The sequence below is a fragment of the Pituophis catenifer genome, unplaced genomic scaffold (genome assembly GCF_029215685.1).
Source record: "Pituophis catenifer annectens isolate HBS135680 unplaced genomic scaffold, rPitCat1.0.hap2 SCAF_1, whole genome shotgun sequence".
NCBI lineage: Eukaryota > Metazoa > Chordata > Lepidosauria > Squamata > Colubridae > Pituophis > Pituophis catenifer.
Window position 1 is genome coordinate 348,336,772 of NW_027256881.1, and position 25,568 is coordinate 348,362,339.

Here is a 25,568-nt window from a genome sequence, read left to right on the forward strand (position 1 = left end):
CACAAAGTTCAGAAGCGGTCTCCATGTGGAAACAAAGGTACTTATATTCTTTCCTTTAACCAATTTTGCCACTTCTGCCAACTCCATCAGCCTCTGTAGCCAATTCACCCATAGTGGGAATCTAAGGTTCCTTCCATTTTTGTGCGTATAATAGTCTTGCTGCTGTCAACATATATAAGATAAAAAATTTTCTCCAAGTCTTTTTCCATTAAACCCAAAAGAAAAGTTTCTGGTTTCATTTTTATTTTCATTAAAACAATATTCTGTATTATAATATGAACCTTCCTCCAAAATTTCTTTGCTTTATCACATGTCCACCATAAATGGGTAAAGGTGCTTTTACACTTCCAACATTCATTTGAAATACCTTTATACATTCTGGATAACTTTTCCAGTGTTAAATGCCAGCAATACATCATCTTACGAAATTTTTCTTTTAAATTATAGTTTAGTGTAAATTTTTTACCTTCCATCCACATATTTTCCCATTGTTCAAGCATCACATTATATCCAAAATTACTTAACCAGTGAATCATACAATGTTTTACATGGTCACTTTCCAAATTCAATTTCAATAACATTTTATAAATCTTAGCAATAGTATCACTACCACATAGTAATATTTCCAATTCATTCTTAGCAAAATGAAATCCACAACTCTTTTTATTTGATTTAAACTGTTCTTTCAGTTGTTGATACGTAAACCAATGGCAAACATACCCTTCTAATTCAAGTTCTTTCCTCAACTTTAATGTAGCTTCACCACAGTTGAAAGATAATATTTTACCATACGTCCAGGAGTCTTCCTTTGCCACCATTTATTTTCTTAAAAAAGCTTCTTGTGGGGACACCCAAAGAGGCAACTTCATATAGAACTGTTGCGTAATTTTAAGGATCAGACTCAATAATTGATTCTTGAATAAAGTATTCAAACATAACACTGTTTATTTACAGTAGGCATTCTATATTCACTGAGTAATCACAGATAGAAGCAAGGAGGAGGTGCATACAGCTCCTTTTATATTCACAAGGCGGAGTAAAGTATGGGAGTGGTTACATATGAATATATTAAGAGAGGAAGAATAAATTAACCCCTAATACCCCGAGTATATACAGTTTTCCATATTGGAGAATAAGGCATTTACTTGTGACAAATCCCCCTCTAAATGCCGATTCGATATACAACAATAATTACATTCAGATTCAGAACAATACAAAACTCGCAATTTGGAAGTTAAATATTTGTGTTGTTTAGAAGGCAAAGGCTTTGTCAATATGTCAGCTATTTGCTCTGATGTTTCGCAGTGAACTGCTTTGATAAATCCATCTTGAGATAATTGTCTCACATGCTTGAATTTTATATCTATATGTCTGGATCTCTGACCAATAGCATCAGACCTAGATATCTCAATAGCAGCTTTATTATCTTCGTGTATGATAAATGGTAATGAAGGTTTCTTCCAAGTATTTGACAAAAAATCATTAAACCATACAAGATTGTTGGAGGCTTTAGACAAACAAACATATTCTGCCTCAGTTGTTGAAGTGGCTACTAAATCCTGTTTTCCAGTGTACCAGTAAACTGGACAATCATTAAGAAAAAATATATAACCTGATGTGCTTTTTCTACATATGGTATCACCTGCCCAATCCGCATCGGCGTAACAGGTGAGGATGGGCTCTTTGACATTATTGGGTTCCAATAATAAACAGAAGTCTAAGCTGTGCTTTAACTACCTTAATATTCTTTTAACAGCTTCCCAATGATACATTAAGGGTTTGCTGATGTACCTGGACCATAAATTGAGGGGCAAAGCAATATCAGGTCTAGTCCAATTAGAAATATATAAAAGGGAACCAATAACTGATCTGTAGAGTGTATTATCCTTAAATTCAGGGGATGATTCATCTATGTTCCTTAAGAAATCAGTTTGCATAGGAGTATCACAAGGCTTAGCATTATTTAAATTACACTTGTTTAGTAGTTCTATAATCTTATCTTTCTGAGAAAGTTTGAATCCTTTTTTGGTTTTACTGATTTGAACTCCAAGATATTTATTTACCTTCCCTAATGATTTTAAAGAAAAATGTTCATTTAGTTTTGTTACAAATGTGTCTCTTTTTTCTTTATGTTTACCTATATACAAAATATCATCCACATAAATTAACACAAATTCTAATGAGTCACCTTCCTTTTTGACGAAGAAACAGTTATCAGCAGTAGTAGCATTGAAATTCATAGTTCTGAGTACTTTGACTAAACATTCATACCAGCGTTTGCCAGATTGTTTTAATCCGTACAAACTTTTATTTAATAACCACGTTTCATTTTTGTTTGTGTATTGACTATGAGGTGCTCTTACATATATCTCTTTATCAAGTTTTGCGTGTAGATACGCAGTCTGTATGTCATATTGGAATACATCAAGGTTAAGTGATGATGCTATAACTAAAGCTGTTTTGACACTCTCAGTTCTTACTGTGGGAGAGTATGTGTCTGTGTAATCCTCAGGATATTTTTGAGCATAACCTTGTGCAACTAATCTAGCTTTGTATAATGTGTTGCCTTCTTCTAGATTTTTAATTTTGTATATCCACCTGGTGCCTATAATAGTTTTATCCTTAGGTGCAGGTGTAGGTGTGAATACATTTAACTCTCGTAAACTGTCCATTTCCTTGGTCATGGCTAATTCCCATTTTCTTCTTTCTTCAATGGGAAGCTTTAATACTTCCTCGTATGTGTTTGGCGTTGATGTTTCACTATCCATATACATTACGTAATCTTTGTATTTGCTTGGCACTTGATTTCTGTTACATCTAATTGTTTTTTCTGGTTTACTATCGTTATCATTTAAGTATCTTGCCTCCTTTTTTGTTAACGAATCTGTCTTTATTCTGTGTTGACTGTCCATGTTTTATTTTTGTTTCTATGTGTGTTGTGATTGCATTCTTCTCTATCTATTTTATCTTGATGCTCAGTGTTTGAATTTGTGATTGGGAATATTTCATTAAGATGTATTTTAGACCAGTTGGCCTGTTCATGAAATACAGCTGTTCTAGAAATTATAAATTTGTTATTGTTATCAATAAATCTGTACCCTTTTGTGCCTGTTTCGTATCCCATGAATCTAAGTCTTCTGGACACGTTCTCTCCTTTACGCCTCAATTGTTTTGGTATGTGTACATCCGCTGTGACTCCAAATATGTGCATGTGTGCTATTTTGGGTTTTCTATTGTACATTAATTCATATGGTGTCTTGTTTATAATGCTGGACCAAGTTCTATTTTGTGTATAATTGGAATATTGTAATGCTTCTGACCAGAATTGTTTTCCTAAGCCAGCATCCTCTAATGTGCATCTAATCATGGTTTGTAATGTCGAGTTCTTTCTCTCTACTACTCCATTTTGAAATGCAGAGAAAGGGCTAGACGTGAAATGTAGCATCCCTTTGTTTTTTAGCCATTGGGAGAATTCTTTTGACATGAATTCAGATCCCCTATTTGTCATGATTTGTTTTATTTTAATATTATGTTGTGTTTCTACACGTTTGTAAAACTCTTTAAATTTCTGAAAGGTTTCATCTTTGTGTTTTAAAGTGTAGACAAATCCGTAACGACTATAGTCATCTACAATAGTCAGAAAGTATCGTTTTCTATACGTGATTGATGGTGTTAATGGACCAACCAAATCCATATGTACCAAATCAAAAATTTGATTAGTTGATCTTGTTGCCTTTCTTGGTTTGGGGCTAGTTTTGAGTTTTGTGGACTTACATACTGAGCATTCCAAATAGTTTTTACAATTTTTTATTTTAACACCTTCAGCATGTTCAATCATCTTTTGTACTACAGGAAAACTAGCATGCCCTAATTTCCTATGTAAAATATGCGCACATTCATCGTGAATTGGTTTTCCAATTGTAGGTTTTTTGTTATTGGATGTGTCATTAATAGATGTGTCTTTGTGACTATGAATTGTTTCATGTTCCTCATTATCACTATTGCTATTGTCTCCATTATCTATGTCATTGTTATCATCCATGTTGGAGTCAATGTTGTGTAACCATCTTTCTTTTATGATTAAATATGGTAGACCTCCTTTGATAATCACACTACCTAAGTTTGTTTTGTTTTTCTCTAGTGTTGCTTTTCCTTTTGAGAATACTATATTTATGTCAGAATCTCTACTTAGTTTTATTGCACTAAGTATGTTATGAGGTATTTCCGGTATTAGTAATACCCCCTCTATTTTTCCTAGACCGGGTAAGTTTACATTTCCTCTACCAATAACTTGGACCTTTTCTTGATTAGCTACTTTGATTACAAATTTATCTTCTATAAATGAAGATAATATACTTTTGTTATGTGTAGTGTGATTAGTTGCCCCAGAATCAATGAGCCAATCATTGTCCCCTGACTGTTGTATTTTAGATGTATTATGTTTGTTTAATCCATTTAGTGAACCAGACCTTCTATCTTTTGAGTTATCCCTGCCCCCTCTATGTTCTCTATATTTGGGTGAGCTTCTATATCTATGTCTATCAATGGATGATTGTCTGTTATGGTATCTACTTCTATAGTCAGTTTTTTGTCTTTCTCTAAGGAATTTAGGACAATCTCTTCTACAATGTTCTTTAGACCCACAGTTGTGGCATTCAATTGATTCACGATATTTTTCTTGGAATGCTACTCTCTTATATTGTTTATGTTCTATGTGGTTGTTACAACGACTCCTTCTTGAATTATCTTCAGCTATTAGCTTATTTGATAAATTCTCTATGGATAAGTATCCTAAATTAATTGTGTCTAAATGTGATATATAGTTATCCCATGATGGGTCTAATGAGTTAATGATAACACTCTTCATTGTTTGATCTGAAATTACCTCTCCCCTTAAATGCAGCTCTGCTCTGATTTTGTTTAAAGATATTAAATGTTCACTTATAGTAACCCCTGGCTTTATCCTAGCTGAGAAGAAATCTTTAGACATCCTTGTAGTAGTCGCTACACTTTCACTATGAAACAATTTAAACATGCATTGAATAATTTCTGAGACAGTCAAATTGTGCTTAATACTATGGTACATAGCAGGGGATATACTGGATATTAATAAGTAAAATGCTCTGTGGTGTAGGCAGTCCAATTTTAGAGTCCAAGGTCTTTTGGGGGGGTTAGTAATAAAGAATAATAAGTTTTCTTTTAGAAAAACAACCTGAAGTTGTTGACACCATTCTTGTAAATTAATACCATCTATTCTCAGTTTTGGGAAATCATTGGGCAAATTCCCAATACTGTTAGATCCATTACTTACAACTGGAGGTAGTCTGTGATCTTGCAAGTGTTGATAGTTGCAGAATGGTGTGGGTATGCTTGCAACGAGTCTGAATGGCTCTCTCTGCTCTTCATGTCCTCCGTAGTTGTCTGCGTAGGTCTGCACATGCGCGTTGCTCATTTCGCTTCTGGAGCTGTCGGGAGAGATTCTCGCTGCTGCAGCTCCCTCATAGCGTTCCTCTTCCGATGAATCGGTCTCCGGTTCGATCTTGGGTGTCCAGGTGACAGCAGGCGCTCGTTTCTTTTTGTTGAGATGATTCTTGTTGAGGTCGCTGGTTCCTGGGATCGTCTGTGGTGTGGGGTGGTATTTGCAGGGCTCTCTGGGTTCAGGCGTTGGTGCTCTCGTCGTTTGGATAGAAGCGGGTAGATTCTGAGACGTTTGCTTGCTTGCTTGTCTTTTCTTTATTTCTCGATTGCTAGCTTTTGTTGATTCTTTTGTAATTCTTAATTTTGGACCGAATGTTGCAAAAAGCGTTTTCATTGCTGATTCTATTTGCATTTCTATTGAAGTTTCTTCGATGTCTGTGTCTGATTCTTCTGAAGAGTAAATTTTTTCTTTTTTGTTTTTTGCATCATGTAAGACTTTTCGCGCCAGATATTTTGAATTCTGCTTTCTGATTGGCTCTGCTTCGCTCATCTTAGTGGTCTGTTGAAACCAAGATGGCTGCCATTCAAAATTTTGTGTGGGACTGTTAGTCTTCTTTTTTGTTATATTCTTATCTACAGGTAATTCGCTCACCATTTTTGATTCTTTAGGTTCATCTGTTGCGATGTGTTTCTCTCTCGCTGCTCCGTTGTTTTTTAATATGTCTTGGAGGTTCGCGATGAGATTTTCATCATCCTTTTGACTTTTCAAGACTTTCAGTATCTCTGACCTGAGTTCGTTGTTTTCTATTTCGTTCTCTTCTTGGTCATCAGTTTCATCAATTATCTCCTCGTTGTCTGTAGTGCAGTCTTCAGATTCTCTCGATATTGCAGTTGTGGATTCATCGATCATTTCTTGATCAGCTTCCATTTCTTTACTGTGTGCCCTGGTGTTGGGTCTTTCTCTTTTGTTTCTGGAGTTTTCTCTCTTAGGCATATCTAAAGTTTTATTGAGTCAATTCAACCATCCTCTGCTACCAGATTGTTGCGTAATTTTAAGGATCAGACTCAATAATTGATTCTTGAATAAAGTATTCAAACATAACACTGTTTATTTACAGTAGGCATTCTATATTCACTGAGTAATCACAGATAGAAGCAAGGAGGAGGTGCATACAGCTCCTTTTATATTCACAAGGCGGAGTAAAGTATGGGAGTGGTTACATATGAATATATTAAGAGAGGAAGAATAAATTAACCCCTAATACCCCGAGTATATACAGTTTTCCATATTGGAGAATAAGGCATTTACTTGTGACAAGAACCTTGTTTTATATTCATTCCAAACTCTTAGTATGGCACGTCTAGCAAAGTGATTACTAAAATCAACATTCTATGCCGCCCAGAGTCCCTTGGGAGTGGGGCAGAATACAAATGCAGCAAAATAAATAAATGAATAAATAAACATTAACTTTAACTTTATCATACTATAAATAACCATGCCATCCAAACCTTAATTTGTGGCCCTCTAATTCAAGTAGCCTCTTATTCTGGAGGTTCACCCACTCTTTTAACCAGGCCAGACAACATACCTCAAAATACAATTTCAGGTCTGGAAAACCCAACCTCCTTTTTTCCTTAGCATCTTGCAGTAGTTTGTATCTAATTCTTGGTTTTTTCCTTTGCCATATAAACTTAGAAATATCCAAAATAATAAACACATCTTTAACGAGAAGTTTTCCTTCCATACAGGGCACTGGACCTCACTAAGGACACTTTGAAAACATGGGAAACAAAAGTCTGACCACAGGAATATTGTAAGCAGTCACAGAACTTGATAAGGAATTCTTTTATGGACGAATTTGTCCTTCACGTCATCATTTATTAGAAAGCTATTCCATTCTAAACATGCCACAAAGACAAATATAAATGAGGCCAATCCTTGCATTAGTTAGACATTTTTGTTTCTTACTATATTTTCTCTGCAATTCAGATTGGGCCTCAGTAGAATAATGTAGCATTTGGGAAAAAAGATACAAATCAAGACAGCAACTCCAGAGGCCAAAATGGAGAAAATCTCCACAGCCACCATGAACTTCCCTTTGGAGCTCAGATAGGTAGGGAGGAAGGAGATCCAAACACTGCAAAAGACCAGCATGCTAAAAGTAATGAATTTGGCTTCATTAAAACAATCAGGCAATTTCCTAGCTAGAAATGCCACTGTGAAACTGACAAGGGCCAAAAGTCCTAGGTAAGAGAGGACACCGTAAAACATTAGAGCTGAGCCTTGCTTACATTCCAAGATGATCTCTCCAAATGAGGAGTGGAAGTCCAGATTAAGAAACGGAGGAGAGGTTCCCAGCCAGGTGACGCAAAGGACTGCTTGGATCAGGGGACAGGCTAGGACAATGGAGTTGGTCAGTGGTTTTCCTAAGAGTTTCCTTGTCTTATTCCCTGGCTTGGTGGCCATGAAGGCCAGAACCACCATGACAGTTTTTGCCAACACAGAGGAAACTACAAGAGAAAAGAGAATGGCAAAGGCAGATTGTTGGAAGAGACAGGTGATCTTCCTAGGTTGACCAATGAAGAGGAGGGAGCAGAGGAAGCAAAGCAGGAGGGAAACCAGCAGGATGTAGGTGAGATCTCGGTTGTTGGCCTTGACAATTGGTGTGTCATGATGTTTATAGAAAATCACCAGGACTGCAGAAGTGATCACTGAGAGAAAAAGAGCAAGAAAAACTAAAATGTATCCCAGGGTGTCCTGATAGGCAAGGAAGTGGATCTTCTTGGCAATGCATTGGTCCTTGTCCTTGTTGGGATATTGGTCTTCTGGGCAGGGTTCACAGTGAGCTGCATCTGAAATCAAGAGTCTTAGTTTAAGAATTTCAGGGGCATTATCTCTCCTGCTGTTCTGCCCCAGCTACGGACTCCAAAGAATGCAGCACACACAAAGTCCGTTCAAACCTTAGTTTACTAAATAAACTAGTTTTTTACAACAACGGCTGTTAATTAATGCATTAACAGATGCCAAGAATTCAAAGAATAATACTGAAAGCTTAATGTGGTTGGCAGAATGCCCAGAAGCAATTTGCAGGAAGCTGATAAGATAAACAAGACAAGACACGAAGGTATGTGAACGAAGTTGTTCCCTGCAAATTGCTTCAGTCGGCGTTCCTCCTTAAATAGGCTAAGGGAGTGGCCAATTAGCCAAAAGCCTTACTCTCGAGGAGACCTCCTCCTGAGGAGCCACTCCTGCCTTTTAACAGCTCTGCGTGCCCGTGCATCGAGAACAGGCTCCTCCTCTTTGTCCTCTTCACTTAAGGGAGCTTCTGGAGGTTCTGAAGGCTGAATTCCTGCCTCTGGCACCACATCTTCTCAAGCCTCCTCATTGTCTGACTCGAGTGCCAGCTGCCCAGGCTGCTGGCGCAGCACCACACCAGCCTCCTAGCTGTCTGAATCAGCTACGAGCTGCACAGGCTGCTGATGGGCCACAACACCTGCATAAGAGATACGTGTGTTGCCTTTCTGCTATTGCTTACCCACAAGGGGACTGATGAAAGAACCCAACGTGCCATTTATGGGGCATCAAAAAGAGCAAATCATCCTTCATTTAAGAAGTCCTGGGGATAGATTAGCCAGAGACAAGGATTTATTCAGTTCCAGCTGTCCATTCACTGTGCACTTCATGAATATTGTGGCTTTCAGTCTGAGATTCCTGCCTGGTTTTTCTCCTATTTTATAATGGGACTCACAGAAGACTGATAGATCTGTTTTCCAGGAATGTTGCTGTTTTGTTCTGTGTGTGTATATTATCCCTGCCTCAACCTCTCTGCTTTGTATCTCAATCTGTTCATTCAGACGTTTTTTCCCTCCCTCCGGCTCTATCAAAGAGACATAGATAGATGAATGTCCTCTTTCCCTGGCAGGTCTATTTCCTCAGAGGTTAATAATGCTGATGGAAGGAGCATATTCTGAATAATAAAGATTAAAGCTTGGACCGCATGCCCCACTTCGTCATGGAAGACTGAAAGGTGATTTTTGCAATTAGATGTTAGAGTAGGAGTGGAAATGCAAATTGGACATTCATAAATTCTGCCCTAAAGATATCCTGCCTGGAATTGCTGAGGATCAGGAAAGATGCCTCTGTGGCCAGGGCAGTTTAGATCTGTAAACTGAAAAGTTTTGCTGAAAGATATGATTTCATGTCACTCTTATCAAAAAAGACAACAATAACAAAAATGACTTAATGAATATCTTCTTTGATCCTGAAAGATTAACATTTGAAGTCTGCTCTACCTGTCTTGTTAGAAAAGGTCCCTTCTGGACAAGGGTCACACTGGTAGCAGCAAACCTGCTTTCCCTCTGGAACTCTTCTCCTCTCTCCTGCATGGCACCTTTTCCTTCCACACCTGGCAAAGGGCACCTTCTGAAAGAGAAAAGAGAAACACTTGAGATGACCTAAGCAATGAACCTGCTGCATTCGTTCTTTCCCCTATTCCTATTTCCCTTCCTTATTCCTACTTCTATGTTCAGATTCTCTTCTAAAGAAATAGTTTGCCCCGTCTATCAAAAATCAAGAATAATCCTGAGGTATTCAGGCCAGAGGCATTCCTGACACACCCATGGATGTGTGAGATTGGATCTGGAATCTCAGCCTGCAGAGGAAGACTTATGATGGGACTATTTCTCAAAGAAAGAACCATGAGGATACAACTGAGTGGAAATGGTCCATGGAAATCACTGTTGCTTGCTGTAATTGCATCCTGTGTTTCAAGCAGATGTTGTTCCCAAGCCTAACCCTTTGCAGAATGCCATAAATCAGGTGTTACATGCAAAGCAGATTTTTCACCAAGTGACTGCCATAATTTCTGTCTCGATTATTTTTCATGTCAGAAAGATGTTCTGCATCTCAAGAAGAGAATGAATCTTTCCCTGAACTTACAGTCTTTCTTTGCAGCTCACCATTGTGGCCCAGATGATTCCATCAGAGTTAATGGTGAAATCTTGGCCTAGGGAACCCTCAAGATTTACTTGCCCAACTTTCATGGGGGCAAAGGATCGATTGCGGAAGAGAACCCAGTTGAGAAGATCATAACGAGCAGATCCCAGTCCATCTTCTGAGAAGGAGACTTCATCTCCAGCACTGTTGTTGAATTGCACATTGCTCAAATAGGGAAGAATCTGAAAGAAAGGAGACCTTCAGAAATTGGAGTATTAGGGCTAGAGCTACAAATGAGACATTGTGGCTTCTATCACAACATGATTGCCATCTTGAGAAGATGGGTTCATGTCTGAGGAGCTAGTTCCATCCCTTGGTGGCAATCTAAGGAATCAGGTGTATTTAACTCTGAAACTAAGTTTTCTCTTTATCATTGGGTGCGGTTTCCCACTCCAATTTCACCAAAACAGAAGAATTTTAGTTCCACAATCTAAATTTAATTTTAGGATTTTCTCTTGTGATACTTGCCTACATGCACTTTCAGACAGTTACTCTGGCCCACAGTCTTGTTATTTGATAAATGAATGTTTGAAATGAATTAATTATTTCCATCAGAAGCATGGAAAATTCCACTGATTTTCTGGATCATTGTCAAAGGCAGCAGAAGGCAGGAACCAGGTTTGATCTACTGGGCCATGTGGAAGGAAGCATCTGACCTGGTTGGTTACTTCACTAGTCAGAGAGGTCCAACATTTTAGGCTTTGATGCAGAAAATTCTGGTGAATTTCAGACCAAGAACACTTAGGACCACTTTGAATCTTGCTCTGTGCTGTGGTTGTCATAGAAAGAGAATCACAGTATTGGAAGGGACATTAGAGGTCTTCTAGTCTAACCCCCTGCTCAGACCCTCTACAGTTTTAGACAAGTGGCTATCCTGTCTCTTCTCTTTTTTTTTTTAAGATTTTTTTTTTATTTTCAAACAAAAACAATACAAAAACATCATCCTTTCCAACAGTTACAGACAGTGTTTAGGTCGGTTAAAATCCTTTCGTGTTCCCAAAATCTTCAAAATATCAATATATGACAAATGTTCTTTTCCCCTAAAAGAAAACAAGTGTTTACACATTTTATCTTAATTTTGTTTCATATATCGTATTTCATCTCCATGTTTTATTGTCTATCCATTGATAAAATGTACTACCAAGAGCCCTGGTAGTACAGTGGTCTAAAGCACCCTGTTATTAAGACCAGCTGCCTGAAATTACTGCAGGTTCGAATCTTGCCAGGCTCAAGGTTGACTCAGCCTTCCATCCTTTCTAAGGTAGGTGAAATGAGGACCCAGTTTGTGGGGGCAATAAGCTGACTTTGTATAAAATATACAAAAGTATGAAGGCTATTGCTTAGCACATTGTAAGCCGCCCTGAGTCTCCGGAGAAGGGTGGCATATAAATCAAATTAAAAAAAAATAACCCCCATATCAAATAATATTGTTTATCTTCCTGTTCTCTTATTTCAAATGTCAGTTTACTCATTTCAGCACAGTTCAGCATTTTCTTAATAATGTCTTCATCAGTAATTATCTTCTCTCCTTTCCAGATTTTAGCAAATACAATTCTAGCCGCTGTTAAAATATTCACAATCAAATATTGCAATTCTTTATTGAATATCTCTGGTAAGATCCCTAATAAAAATGTCTCTGGTTTAAAATCAATGTGTCTTTTTATCATTTTTTTCAACCACATGTGTATCTTAGTCCAATATCTCCTTGTTTCTACGCATGTCCACCACATATGGTAATATGATCCTGGGGTCTGATGACACTTCCAACATTTCTCCGATTTATTCTTGGCTATCCTCGTCGGGGGTAGATGCCACCTGTAAAACATCTTATACAAATTCTCCTTATATGCTGTAGACATTGTCATTTTATAATTATGCGACCACAATTTTTGCCATTTCTCTAAATCGATACCATAACCAAAATTTTCCCCCCACGCTATCATTGATTCTTTAACTTGTTCTTCTTCCAATTTTACCTCTAACAAATATCCATATAACTTTTAAATTACATAGTCATCAGAACCTATTAATATCTTATCTAAATTAGTCAAAACCATTATAAAAACCTTCTTGTTTGAGATCTTCTCGATATCTAGAAAATATTTGCATATATGAAAACCAATCCATTTTACATCCCTGATCTTCTAGATCTTGCTTTAACTTAAGTTCACCCTTTTCATCCAATAACTCACTATATCGAACAATTTGTTCCCCTTTCAATATTACTGGATATGAAAAAGCTTCAATTGTAGATACCCAGACTGGAATCTTCAAATAATGATGTTTTTTAACCTTCTCCCAATTCAACCACAAAGCTTCGCGTATCTGATGTCTTCTAAAATACCCCTGTATTTTGGTTCCTTTATACCATAAAAAGGCATGCCATCCCAACAACAAATCATGTCCCTCCAAATTCAATAATCTAGTATTTCTTAAAGTTATCCATTTTTTAATCCACATTAAACTTGTTGCTTGATAATATAGTTCAAAATTAGGCAGGACAAAACCACCCCTCGTTTTAGCATCTTATAACAACTTTAACTTTATTCTCGCCTTCTTTCTCTGCCAAATATATTTCAATATCATTTTATTCAAATCTACAAAGAATTCCTTGTTGTTTGAGCTTATTATAATTATTTTCTTTAAGTGTGCTACACTTTGCTGTCAAATATATCCCCAAATATTTTGCCTTGTTTGTGAATTGTATCTTTGAAATCTCCGTCAATTCCTCTTTTTGCATTTTCAACATATGTTTAGTCATTATCTTTGTTTTGTCTTTATTAATTTTCAAGCCAGCTACTTTCCCAAACTCTCCGATAGTTTCTGTCAGTTTATTTATTGTTATTAGTGGTTCTTCAATAATAAAGACCAGGTCATCTGCAAAAGCTTGTAATTCATATTCTTCTTTTCATATTTTCATACCTTTTATCTCTTTATCTTCTCTGATATTTCTGTTTAAAACTTCTAAAGTCAATATAAACAACAATGGGGACAGCGGACATCCTTGTCTAGTACCTTTTTCTATTTCGATAGAATCAGTCAATTCACCATTTATCATTACTTTTACCGTCTGTTTAAAATATATAGCTTCAATTGCCTGAATAAATTTCCTACCAAAGCCCATCTCTTCCATTTGAAGTATCATAAATCGCCAGTTAACGTTGTCAAAAGCTTTTTGTGCATCTAAAAATATCAAAGCCATCTGCTTTTCTGGATGTCCTTCATAATATTCTAATGTGTCCAGAATTATTCTTATATTATCTCTAATTTGTCTTTTTGGGAGAAATCTATTCTGGTCTGCATGTATAAACTTGGTCAGATATCTCTTGAGCCTTTCTGCCAATATTGAAGCAAAAATTTTATAATCTGAATTTAGCAGGGAATTTTTGATTTGTTGTGGGTCTGCATCTTCCTTATGTATCGAAGTAATATACATCTTAGTCCATGATTTGGGTATTTTCTTCTTTATCATTACTTCATTCATATCCAGTCTCTTCTTAAATGACTCCAGCAATGCTGCCCCCTCTCCCCCCATGACTTCTAAAGGTAAACCATTCCTTAAGAAATTTCTCCTTAGTTCAAGGTTGCTTCTCTCTTTGGTTAGTTTACATCCATTATTAATCAGAAGCTGTTTTCACACAGCAAACTGAGTAGCACAAAAAATGTTTAGCTTCTTACTATGTTACAGAACCCCTGATTACGAACTTGTACATGCGAACCAGCTAATTTCACTACTAAAGTGGTCACACACCCTCTCATCTTTCTTGGTGACCTCAATCTACTGCTTATTAATTGGACCATAAACGAATGTACAACTGAACCCATACATGCAACCCAGTACAATTCTGTTACTAATCTGGGACTGGATCAACTAGTATCTAACAACACCAGACTCAACAACTGCCTTAATCTCATCTTCTGCAATAGTTTAAACTCAATTTATGATCAACAAATAAAAGAATCCTTTTCCAACGGTGACCACAGCATGATTGATTTTTGTCTCAATATACATCCTTACAAAGAATATCATAATGATGGGATCCCCAATTATAACTTTAAAAAAAATCCAACTATGATCTCATAGACACTGACCTCTCACCTCTTGATTGACAAATTCTGTTCTCTGGTTGTAATACTGCTGAAGACCATTATAACATTTTTTTTTGCTTGAAATCAAAAGTGTCATTAAACTATACGTATCACTAATTACCCCCAAAACCAGAAAAAACAAATCACCCATAACAATAAGGAAGCTTAAATCAAAAAAATAATCCCTTTCGCGAAAAAAAAAAAAAAACTGGCCATATTGCTAACTTTAAAAGCTGCTACAAAATCTTATGCTGCCAGATAAAGACAGAATGCATCAATTACCACAGTAAACAAGAGGAAAACCTTCTACACACAAAATCTACTCGCACCTTCTATAATTTGGTAAACAGCAAGCTTGAAGACTCGAGATCCATCCCACCCCTAAAAGGCAATGGCTCAAGTCCCACATTTCCTATTCGTACCACAACTAATTGCAACGATCTACTACATATTGATTTTACAGACGATAATGTTGAAAAGGCACTATGCAGCCTAAAACCATCTCTATCTATTGGACCTGATGAATTATGTGCCTACTTCTTTAAAAAGCTTTCCACAGAGCCTCTAAGCATAATCTATGAAAAATCTTTCTGGACCAGCTCCTTGCCCAAGCTATGGTCACTAGCCACAGTCTTTCCTATCTTCAAAAAGGGTGACCCCAGCCTAGCTTCTATCATCACATAATGGCCATCTTGAGAAGATGAGAAGCTAGTTCCATCTCTTGGTGGCGATCTGAGGAATCAGGTGTATTTACCTCTGAAACTAAAACTTTTCTCTTTATCACTGGGCATGGTTTCCGATTCCAATTTCACCAAAACACAAGAATTTTAGTTCCACAATCTATATTTAATCTTAGGATCTTCTCTTGTGATACTTGGCTACGTTCACTTTCAATTGGTTACTCTGGACCTCAGTCTTGCTAACTGATAAATGAATGTTTGAAATGAATAAATCATTTCTCTCAAAACCATGGAAAATTCCACTGATTTTCTCTGGCTAATTGACAAAGGCACCAGAAGGCAGGAACCAGGTTTGATCTACTGGGCCATGTGGAAGGAAGCATTTGACCTGGTTGGTCAGTTCACTATTCAGAGAGGTGCAACGTTTTAGGCTTTGATGTAGGAAATTCTGATGAATTTCAGACCAGGAACCCATTAGGACCCCTTTGAAATCTTGCTCTGTGCTGTGGTTGTCATAGAAACAGAATCATAGTATTGGAAGGGACATTGGAGGTCTTCTAGTCCAACCCCCTGCTCAAGCAACAGACCCTCTACAGTTTTAGACAAGTGGCTGTCCTGTCTCTTCTTCAATGACTCCAGCAACGGGGCACCCATGACCTATAAAGGTAAACCGTTCCTTAAGAAATTTCTCCTAAGTTCTAGGTTGCTTCTCTCCTTGGTTAGTTTCCATCCGTGATTAATCAGAAGCTGTTTTCACACAGCAAACTGAGTAGCACAAGAAATGATAAACTAAAAAGAAGGGTAGGGTCTCAAATAAGTTGATATGCAGACATTGAATCAGGAACTGAAGAAATTTGTATGGGGAGCTTCTGATCTAAGTCAAAAGCCACAGAAATTACCTGCCATGACTGGACATTTGAGATCCTCTTTCCAAGCCTCATCATGGTTGGTTGAACTCTGGATCCATGCATTGCATGTAAAACATGTGCCAAAGCATAAACAGCATTGTAGATATTGTAACTGTCACCTGTCATTCTTTTTTCAAAAGTGTAATTGGGCAGATTCTGCAGATTCTCCTTTCCTGTACATTGTTTTTCTCCCTTTGGAGGGATCTTTCCTGATTTATGGATCTTGCAGCCAAAGACAAATTCCCACCATGGAGGGAGAAAGACATCTCCCTGGGGGTTCAAGGGGTCTAAGGACAAGAGGAAGTGGCTGAATTCAGAGACATCCCCGGAGTGGTCCCTGAAATGCAAGACTCCATGAAAAATCTTTATATATCGCAATGTTTGTTCTGATTCTTTCTCACCAATTTTCCAATGGGCAGTGAGGATACAAACTTTCCTTATTGATGCCTTTCTGATTTTTTCAAAATAATGCATTGCCCCTGCTACACTGAGAGTAACTGCTGAGTCTGCAAACATAATAAACACTTCTGTTTTAGACAAAGTAGGGAAATTGAAAATTAACTTCTTCAGAGTGATTAGAACATTATCCAATTCCAGCATTAGAGTGAAGGCCAGGCAGATCTCCTTCTCCTGGAGCATTGGCGTTAGAGTTGAGATGAAACGTTCTCCCCTGTCATCTTCAGGGGCAAAAAGCCCAACCCAGTTCCACTGGAAATGCAGGAGCAGCTGGATTAAACCCACATATTGAGGAGATTCCTTGGGATTAATCCGGAAGAAGGAAGGATAAACTCTTCTCTCTCCCTGGGAGAACTCAAAGCCAACACCGAGCTGGAGAAAAAGAGATTCTTTTTTCTTTTTATAAAATAAATTTTATTAAATTTTCCAAGTTAAAATCAACATAAGACAAAAACATTGATTATACATAACAATAAAAACCGTACATTCCGAGACTTCCGGGTGTGACGTCACTGGCGGCTACAGCCAAGATGGATCGCTCCTGATTCCTTGGCTGGATTTTATCCGCTGAGCGGCGTGAATTGGCCACTGGTCACCTCATTGGGGAGGGTACAGTAGAGGGGAAGCCCTAGCAAGCCTGCTGAAGTGCGATCGGCTGGATTTGTGAAGGGAAATCCCCCCCCCGGGATGCCAGCGGAGGAAGAGGGCTCCAGATGGTAGCCCCAAAGCCAGGCTCGCACCCAGTGGAAGAAGATTTGCCCACAACACAGAGGGACGTGAAGCGGAGGAGCCCGTGTTGGGATCGGATTACTTGGAGAGGTGTGTGTATGAGGGAAAGCCGACGAGAGGGAGCATGGGAGGCTCCATTGAAAGCGGCAAACTGACTGACAGGCTAGAGTGATAAGTGGCAGCAGAGTTTGTACTTGTTAAGACGGTCTTAAGAGATTCTTTTTTCAAAGACAAAGTAAAAGTTTTCTGGTGACTTTAGTAGTGACCATTGTGTGCTTGATGGGCCTCCAGTCAGGCTGACTCACTTTGAATGGCAAACTTCATCTTCTTCCCTTCTTAGCCGTTTTTATTGGTTGTGGTACATCAAAAGACAAGAGAAAAAACCAACAACCTGATACAGAGAATAAATGGCACTAAAATGATGGCTACCCTTTAATAAAGAATAATCTAAGGGTCACAAGTTCATTAATTCCCCTCCCCCCCAAAAAAAACCCAAAACTAATTTTAGTTTCATCTTTGGCTTCTGTTTACTTCTGATCTTTGTCTATTCCATACTGGATCCAGTGGAGCTCTCTTACCTGCGGGACCTTAAAGACACTGAAGATGGAGGCTATCAGCCTTGAGGACTTGGCACTGAGACCACCAATGATGGACAGTAGAGAGTCCTGCAGGTGACATTTGTACCCTGGAACCACTTGGCCTCGTGAGGAGAGCATGGAGAGGCTCTTTAAGGAAATCTCAATCTCCCTCTGGGAATGGCCATGGATGTGGAAGCCAAGGGTGATGTTGGGGAGCAGAAGAAAATCCTTATTGACCTCGGAAACAGCAAACATCAATGCAAGGAACTGCTGGTAGTAACTGGTGATGGGTCTGTAGTGAGCAAAACATTGGCAAATATTACAGGAAAGCTTCTGCATGTCTGTAAAATTTGCTTCACTGTTTGGGGGGACTTTTGGGGCAGAAACTCCCAAATTTCATTGGGTTGGGTTTTTTTCAAAGGATTTCCCTTGGCTAAATCTGGATGATTTTGTGAGAAAGAAGAAAGCTTTTCCATAGATATCATGGACTGTTTTAAACTCTCTATCATCCCTGCCACATTAGAATACAATGGACTAGAATTCTTTATTGGTCAAGTGTGATTGGACACACAAGGAATTTGTCTTTGGTGCATACGCTCTCAGTGTACATAAAAGAAAATATACATTCTTCAAGAATCAAAAGCTACAACACTTAATGATAGTCATAGGGAACAAATTAGCAATCAAATCATATTAGGAAACAGTCAATATGAATCATAAGGCCACAAGGTTACAGTCATACAGTCATAAGTGGGAGGAGATGGGTGGTAGGAATGATGAGAAGATTAATAGTAATGCAGACTTAGTGAATAGCTTGACAGTGTTGAGGGAATTATTTGTTTAGCAGGGTGATGGCAGATTTAACAGAGTGGGAAGGGACTTTATAGATCATCTAGTCCAACCCCCCCTCCCACTCTAGCAGGAGACCCTACACCATTCCTGACAAATGGCAATCTCTTCTTGAAAGTCTCAAGTGATGAAGCTCTGATAACATGGCATTTGGGGAAAAACTGTTCTTGTGTCTAGTTGTGTCTAGAGTGCAGTGCTCTACAGCATCATTTTGAGGGTAGGAGTTGAAACAATATGTCCAGGATGTGAGGGGTCTGTCAATATTTTCACAGCCCTCTTTTTGACTCGTGCAGTACACAGGTCCTCAATGGAAGGCAGCTTGGTAGCAATTGTTTTTCTGCAGTTCTAATTATCTTCTGAAGTCTGTGTCTGTTTTGTTGGGTTGCAGAACCAAATCAGACAGTTATAGATATATTCACTTTGCTCCAGTGTCTAGAATCCTTTCCAACTGCTCCCCTTTCACCGTAGTTATTTAAGGTCTCTCTTGGAGCAGCTTCTTCAGGTGTGGTAAAGATTGCTGAGCACAGGACTAGAGTGGGGGTAACCTCATAGATTTACTGAATACATGAGCAATACTGATTCCAAAATGAAGAGGGATTTTTGTAACTCCTGAACACTGGAAGAAAAAATTCCCTGAATGTAAAGCAAAAAACGATTTATCTGCATGTATCCCCTTCAGCTGAAACTTACTTATTTACTAAATCAAGCTCCAAAGTATTAAAATCAAAGAAAGGAGACTTTAAATTGGCTCTCAAGGGCAAATTCCCACCAATAATGAGATCACCAGGCCTATAGTAGTTTTCATCCAAGTCAATATAATCCTGGAGCACACATATGGTTTGCAGCCTCTTTGCTGTAGTTGGAGCCTGGAGCCAGAAGAGCATCAGCATCAACAGTAGCATGACTCCTGCCAGTCATTCTTGTCTGCTTCCCTCCTAGAACAGAAATCAAGGTTTATGCAGAAACTGATTTGAAGGTTTCTCCTGAAATCTCACTGGAACTTTAGCAGATCAGACACCACCTGTGCCACCTGGATGGCACCAGGACAAATTTATATCAATAATGATTCCTCTTACCTGTGTTTGGGCTGTGGCCATAGAGGAAACAAAGGCATGGGAGTCTCTTCAAACCCAGGAGTGAGCTCTTTGCAAGGCAGGCTAAGGTGATATGTTCTGCCCCCATTTGGAGAACTCAGGGATATTTTTAAAGCAGGTTTTATCTTGGTAGCTTTTGAATCTTGGAAACCACAGGGGACACACTAAGAATTACTGTACTTCAGATAATTGCAAGGAAAAGCAATTGTTCTATCTGAGTAGCCATAATTTTTTATTCACCAGAATGGAAAAACATGTTTGTGTTTCTTGTAATGCACAGAGCAGATGGAAGTTGATGAAGTTGTGAATTTGACCTCCATGAAACTGACCAGAGAGAGTTTGGCCTGTGCCATAGTTGGTCAGCTAGTATGAATGCTAATGTGGTTTGGTGGCACATGGGAATCGATTGTGGCCTTGTAGCTGTGAGCAGTCATGCCAATGCTTGGATGGAATAACCAGTTTTAACAAAGACTTGACAGGGCTATGAAATCAGAAACTGGGGTAAACGGCATGGGTGCATACTGTTATGTGAGTCTCTCCTTCACCTGAAGGTGGTTCCATTCGGTGTTGGTTGGAGGAGAGAGATTGAGCCAAATCCATTGACTTTTAGGGTGCATCTGGACAGCCTTCTCAGTTTGTGGTCTGCCATCATTCCTGTGTTGATGATATTCAATGATATTCAATGAACCAATGACTGACCAAGCAGTGCTATTAAGGTTTTGCATTAGTGCATGAAAGTTTACATGGGAAGGAAGTTTGAAGCAAACACTAGGAAGCAGAAGCAGCTGTGCATGATTGGTTCTCCCAGAAGTGGTATTTTTCATCTTTGGTTCTGCATGACATTGCACTGTAATGCTTAGGACTCTTCTTCAGTCTAGGGTCTTCCTGGACTATTAGTTTCTGCTCAAAGAACTGTATGGTAGCTATGTCAAGAAAGGTCTTTGTAAACGTTGTGACACATGCAAACCATTGAAACCACATATGACGTTCAAATTAGACGGATTAATTACTAGTCATGCAAACAGGAACCCACTCAATGAATGGTTTGCGCTATCTTGGTGTTAGATAAGGGTCAATGGAATTCCTGAGGGATTGGACTTTTGTGGCTACATAGATCCTCTAGGCTAATTCCTCTTTTGACTTTATGTCCAGGTTCTGTCACTCCTCCTATAGGTTAAGTTTGTTAAACAGAATGAAACTTAGCTGTGGAGAATATTATGAGGTACATCCAGAGAGGGAGGTAGCACTGGTGTTTCTGGATGCACAAAAAGCTTTTGATCAAGTGAATTGGCAATTTATGACTCAGCAAATTAAAAACATGAAATTTGGGGAGAGATTTGAAAAAATGATAGCCTCTATATATAGAAAACAAAAAGCAAGTATATTAGTAAATGGAGACTCTACTAAATTCTTTGAAATAAATAAAGGAGAACGGCAGGGATGTCCACTCTCACCTTTATTGTTTATTTTAACATTGGAAAATTTACTTATAAGAATTAGGTCAAATAAAGGAATAAAAGGACTAAATGTAAAATGAGAAGAATATAAGGTCCAAGCATTTGCTGACGACCTTGTATTCTTCATAGAAGAGCCGTTAAAAACAGGACCAATTTTAATAAAAGAGATAGAAGAATTTGGAAAAGTGGCGGATTTAAAAATTAACAAAGATAAGACTAAAATGTTAACGAAAAATATAACAGCAAAACAAATAGAAGAATTAGTTAATCAATTAGGATTACAGGTGGTAAAAAAGGTGAAATATTTAGGTATAAATTTGGCAGCCAGAAGTGCAACCAGAAAGGAGAACAATTATGGAATATTGGTTCAAAAAATAAATGAAGATTTAGAAAAATGGGGGAAATTAAAATTATCTCCATTAGGGATGATTGCAGCGATAAAAATGAACATACTGCCAAGACTCCTTTATTTATTTCAAACAATTCTGGTAAAATTAGATAAAAAATTCTTCAATAATTTGAATAGAATAACCACAAAATTTGTGTGGGAAGGGAAAAAACCAAGAATCAAATTAAGTATATTGCAGGACGATAGAACTAGAGGTGGATTCGGTTTACCAGCATGGGAAACATACTACAAAGTAACAAGTCTAACATGGATTAGAGAATGAGTGAATTTGGAAAATCAAAGACTATTAAAACCAGAAGGACATGATTTGATGATGGGGTGGCACGCCTTCTTATGGAACACCAGGAATAAAACATATAAAAACTTCAGTAATCATATACTAAGAGATTCACTAATCTGTACATGACAAGAAATTAAAAACAAACATTATATAAAAGTTCCCGGATGGTTATCCACAATGGAGGTGCAAATACACCCCAACACATTGGCACTACAAAAAATGATAAGATATAAGGAAATATTGGATTCCCAGGGAGTATTAAAAACACAAGAAGAACTTAGAGAACAAGGAATATTGATAGACTAGTGGCCCTATTTACTGATAAAAAAAGAAGATATAAAAAGAATCAAGAGAAAGGAGGAATTGAACTAAAACCGAACCGATTAGATAAACTGTTAGAAGCCAAGGAAGAAAAATTAATATCAAAAATTTACAAATACTTTTTGGAATTCGACTTAGCAGAGGAATTAGTAAAAGGACAAATGATAGCATGGGCAAGAAACATTGGACATAACATACAATTAGAAGACTGGGAAAATGCATGGGAAACCAATGACAAAATCAGTAGTATATAGAGAGAATCAGTATAAAATGTGGTATAGATGGTATCTGGCCCCTTCGAGGTTAGCGAAGATGTATCAGAACTTAAATTCAACTAGCTGGAAATGTAAACAAGCACAGGGCACATTCTTCCATGTCTGGTGGCTTTGCCCCAAAATTAGGAAATACTGGAGAAAAATAAAAACTTGGCTAACAGAAATAACAACAGAGGAAATAGAGCTGAAACCAGAAATTTTTCTATTAGGCATGATCAAAGGAAACCATAGCAAAGAAACAAAATATTTAATATTATACATAATTACGGCAGCCAGATTGGCATTAGCACAATATTGGAAAATGGATCAATTGCCAACAGATCATCTAGTAATCCAAAAAATTTACAATTGTGCAGAAATGGCTAAATTAACATTTGAGTTAAAAGACAAGGTAGATTCAAAATATTATACTGTATGGAATAGATGGTACGATTGGACAAGACAAAAGAAAGGAGAGTATATGTAAACTTCCACAAGAAAACAAGGAAACAAAATTAATAACAAGCACCGTCAATAAGATAAATGATGTAATAAGTCACTTTCTATATATAGATATATAGATATATATATCTAGTTTGTTTCGTTTTGTATTGTTTTTCTATTTTATGGGGTGAATATAAATGTATTTTGTATGTACTTGATCTGATATTTTATCTTTTTATGTTTAATAAAGTTTGTTGTTTTTAAATAAATAAATAAATAAACAGAATGAAATTTAGCTGTGGAGAATCTCAACACCCACGTGAGCAACAGAGAGGATAGAGGCAAGAATGGTGGAAGGCTGGAGGCAGAAAGTCTTCTGTTATTGGGAAGAAGCCTATAGTTGAGACGCACCCAGCATGAATTCACCCTTGAGAGGTGGGTTTGCCTGGCTGGTTAAGCCACCTCAGCTCCATCCCAGAAGAGCCTAGCTAACCCATATTAGGTCTTACCTTGTGGCGATGGAAGTAGCGAAACGTAACTATTTCGCCACTCTCATTGCATCTGCAGAAAATCGCCCAGCAGCCCTGTTTAGAGTGACCCGCTCCCTCCTTAATCAGGGAGCGAGGTAGGACCCCTTACAGGGCCGTGCTGAGGACTTTGCACAGTTTCTGCAAGATAAAATCACTCAGATTCGGACCGGGTTGGACTCCGACTGGACAGAGTCTGTTGAGGTGACAGGGCCTAGTCTCGGTGGAGACATCTGGGTTGAGTTTGAGCCTGTTTCATTGGATGACGTGGACAGGATTATGGGTAGGTTGGGGTCTTCCACTTGTTTACTGGACCCTTGTCCCTCCTGGCTTGTTTCGGCAGCCAGGGAGGTGACTGGAGACTGGATCCAGGCTATTGTCAACGCTTCACTAAAGGAAGGGGTCTTTCCCGCTGCGCTTAAAGAGGCGGTGGTTCGACCCCTCCTTAAGAAGCCTAACCTGGATCCTGACGTACTTAACAACTACCGTCCAGTCTCCAACCTTCGCTTTTTAGCGAAGGTTGCTGAGTCCGTGGTGGCACAGCAATTCCCTCAATTCCTGGAGGAAACTGACTACCTTGATCCTTACCAATCTGGTTTCAGGCGTGGCCACAGCACGGAAACGGCATTGGTTGCCCTAGTAAATGATCTCTGGCGGGCCAGGGATAGGGGTTGCTCCTCCATCCTGGTCCTTCTTGACCTCTCAGCGGCATTTGATACCATCGACCATGGTATCCTGCTGCAGCGGCTCAGGGGGATAGGGTTAGGAGGCACTGTTTTACAGTGGTTCTCCTCCTATCTCTCGGGCCGTCTGCAGTCTGTTTGGGCGGGGGGTCAGGGATCCTCCCAGAGGCCTCTCACTTGTGGGGTGCCTCAGGGCTTGGTTCTCTCCCCTCTGCTCTTTAATATCTATATGAAACCGCTGGGTGAGATCATCCGTGGTTTTGGGGTGAGGTATCATCAATATGCTGATGATACCCAGCTTTACATCTCCACCCCTGACCACCCTAGGGATGCCCTTTCCGTGATGTCCCACTGCCTGGAAGCGGTGCGGGTTTGGATGGGGAGGAACAGGCTTAGACTCAACCCTTCCAAGACTGAGTGGCTGTGGATGCCGGCATCCCGGGATCTGGAGGTTCCATCCTTAATGATCGGAGGTGAAATCCTTGCTCCCTCCGACAGGGTCCGCAACTTGGGTGTCCTCCTGGATTCTTGGCTGTCTTTAGACGACCATCTGACGGCCGTAACCAGGGGGGCCTTCGCACAGGTCCGTCTTGTGCGCCAGTTGCGCCCGTTCCTAGACCGGGATGCCCTCGCCACGGTCACTCACGCCCTTGTTACCTCTAGGTTGGACTACTGTAACACCCTCTACATGGGGCTGCCCTTGGGATGTGTCCGGAGGCTTCAGCTAGTCCAAAATGCAGCCGCGCGGGTAGTTACGGGGGCGTCTAGATACTCCCGTGTAACACCTCTCCTGCGTGAGCTGCACTGGCTACCGGTGGCACTCCGGATACGTTTCAAGGTGCTGGTGCTCACCTATAAAGCCCTTCATGGCTTAGGCCCGGGGTACTTGCAGGACCATCTCCAGCCGTTCTCCCATCGTCCTGTGCGCTCTCACAGAGTCGGCCTCCTCAGGGTGCCGTCGGCCAAACAATGTCGGCTGACGACCCCCAGGGGGAGGGCGTTCTCTGTGGGAGCCCCAACCCTCTGGAATGGATTGCCCACTGAGCTCAGGACAGCCCCCGACCTTCTTTCCTTCCGTCGCGAGCTGAAGACGTGGCTCTTCCGCCAATTAAACTGATCCGTTTGGGGGTACACTGGTATAATTTTAAATTGTTTTAATTGGGTTACTGATTTTAATTTGGTATTGTATTGTGATTTGTATTGAAGTTGTCATTTTGTAAGCCGCCTTGAGTCCCTAGGGAGAAAGGCGGCATATAAATCGCAATAAATAAATAAATAAAATAAATAAACTAAGGCACCATCACCAGCCTCCAGTTTACCTTGACAAGCGACTCCCGAATCCAGAGAGGCTGGTCACCTGTGTTGCCTTGCCTGTATCCAACACAGCTGCATCCAT

The 25,568-nt window shown here is 39.1% G+C and overlaps 1 pseudogene; it reads right to left on the bottom strand.

Annotated features, from left to right (window-relative positions):
* LOC139312570 (vomeronasal type-2 receptor 26-like) overlaps positions 1 to 25,568 on the bottom strand; it is a 66,482-nt pseudogene extending 40,914 nt beyond the window's left edge.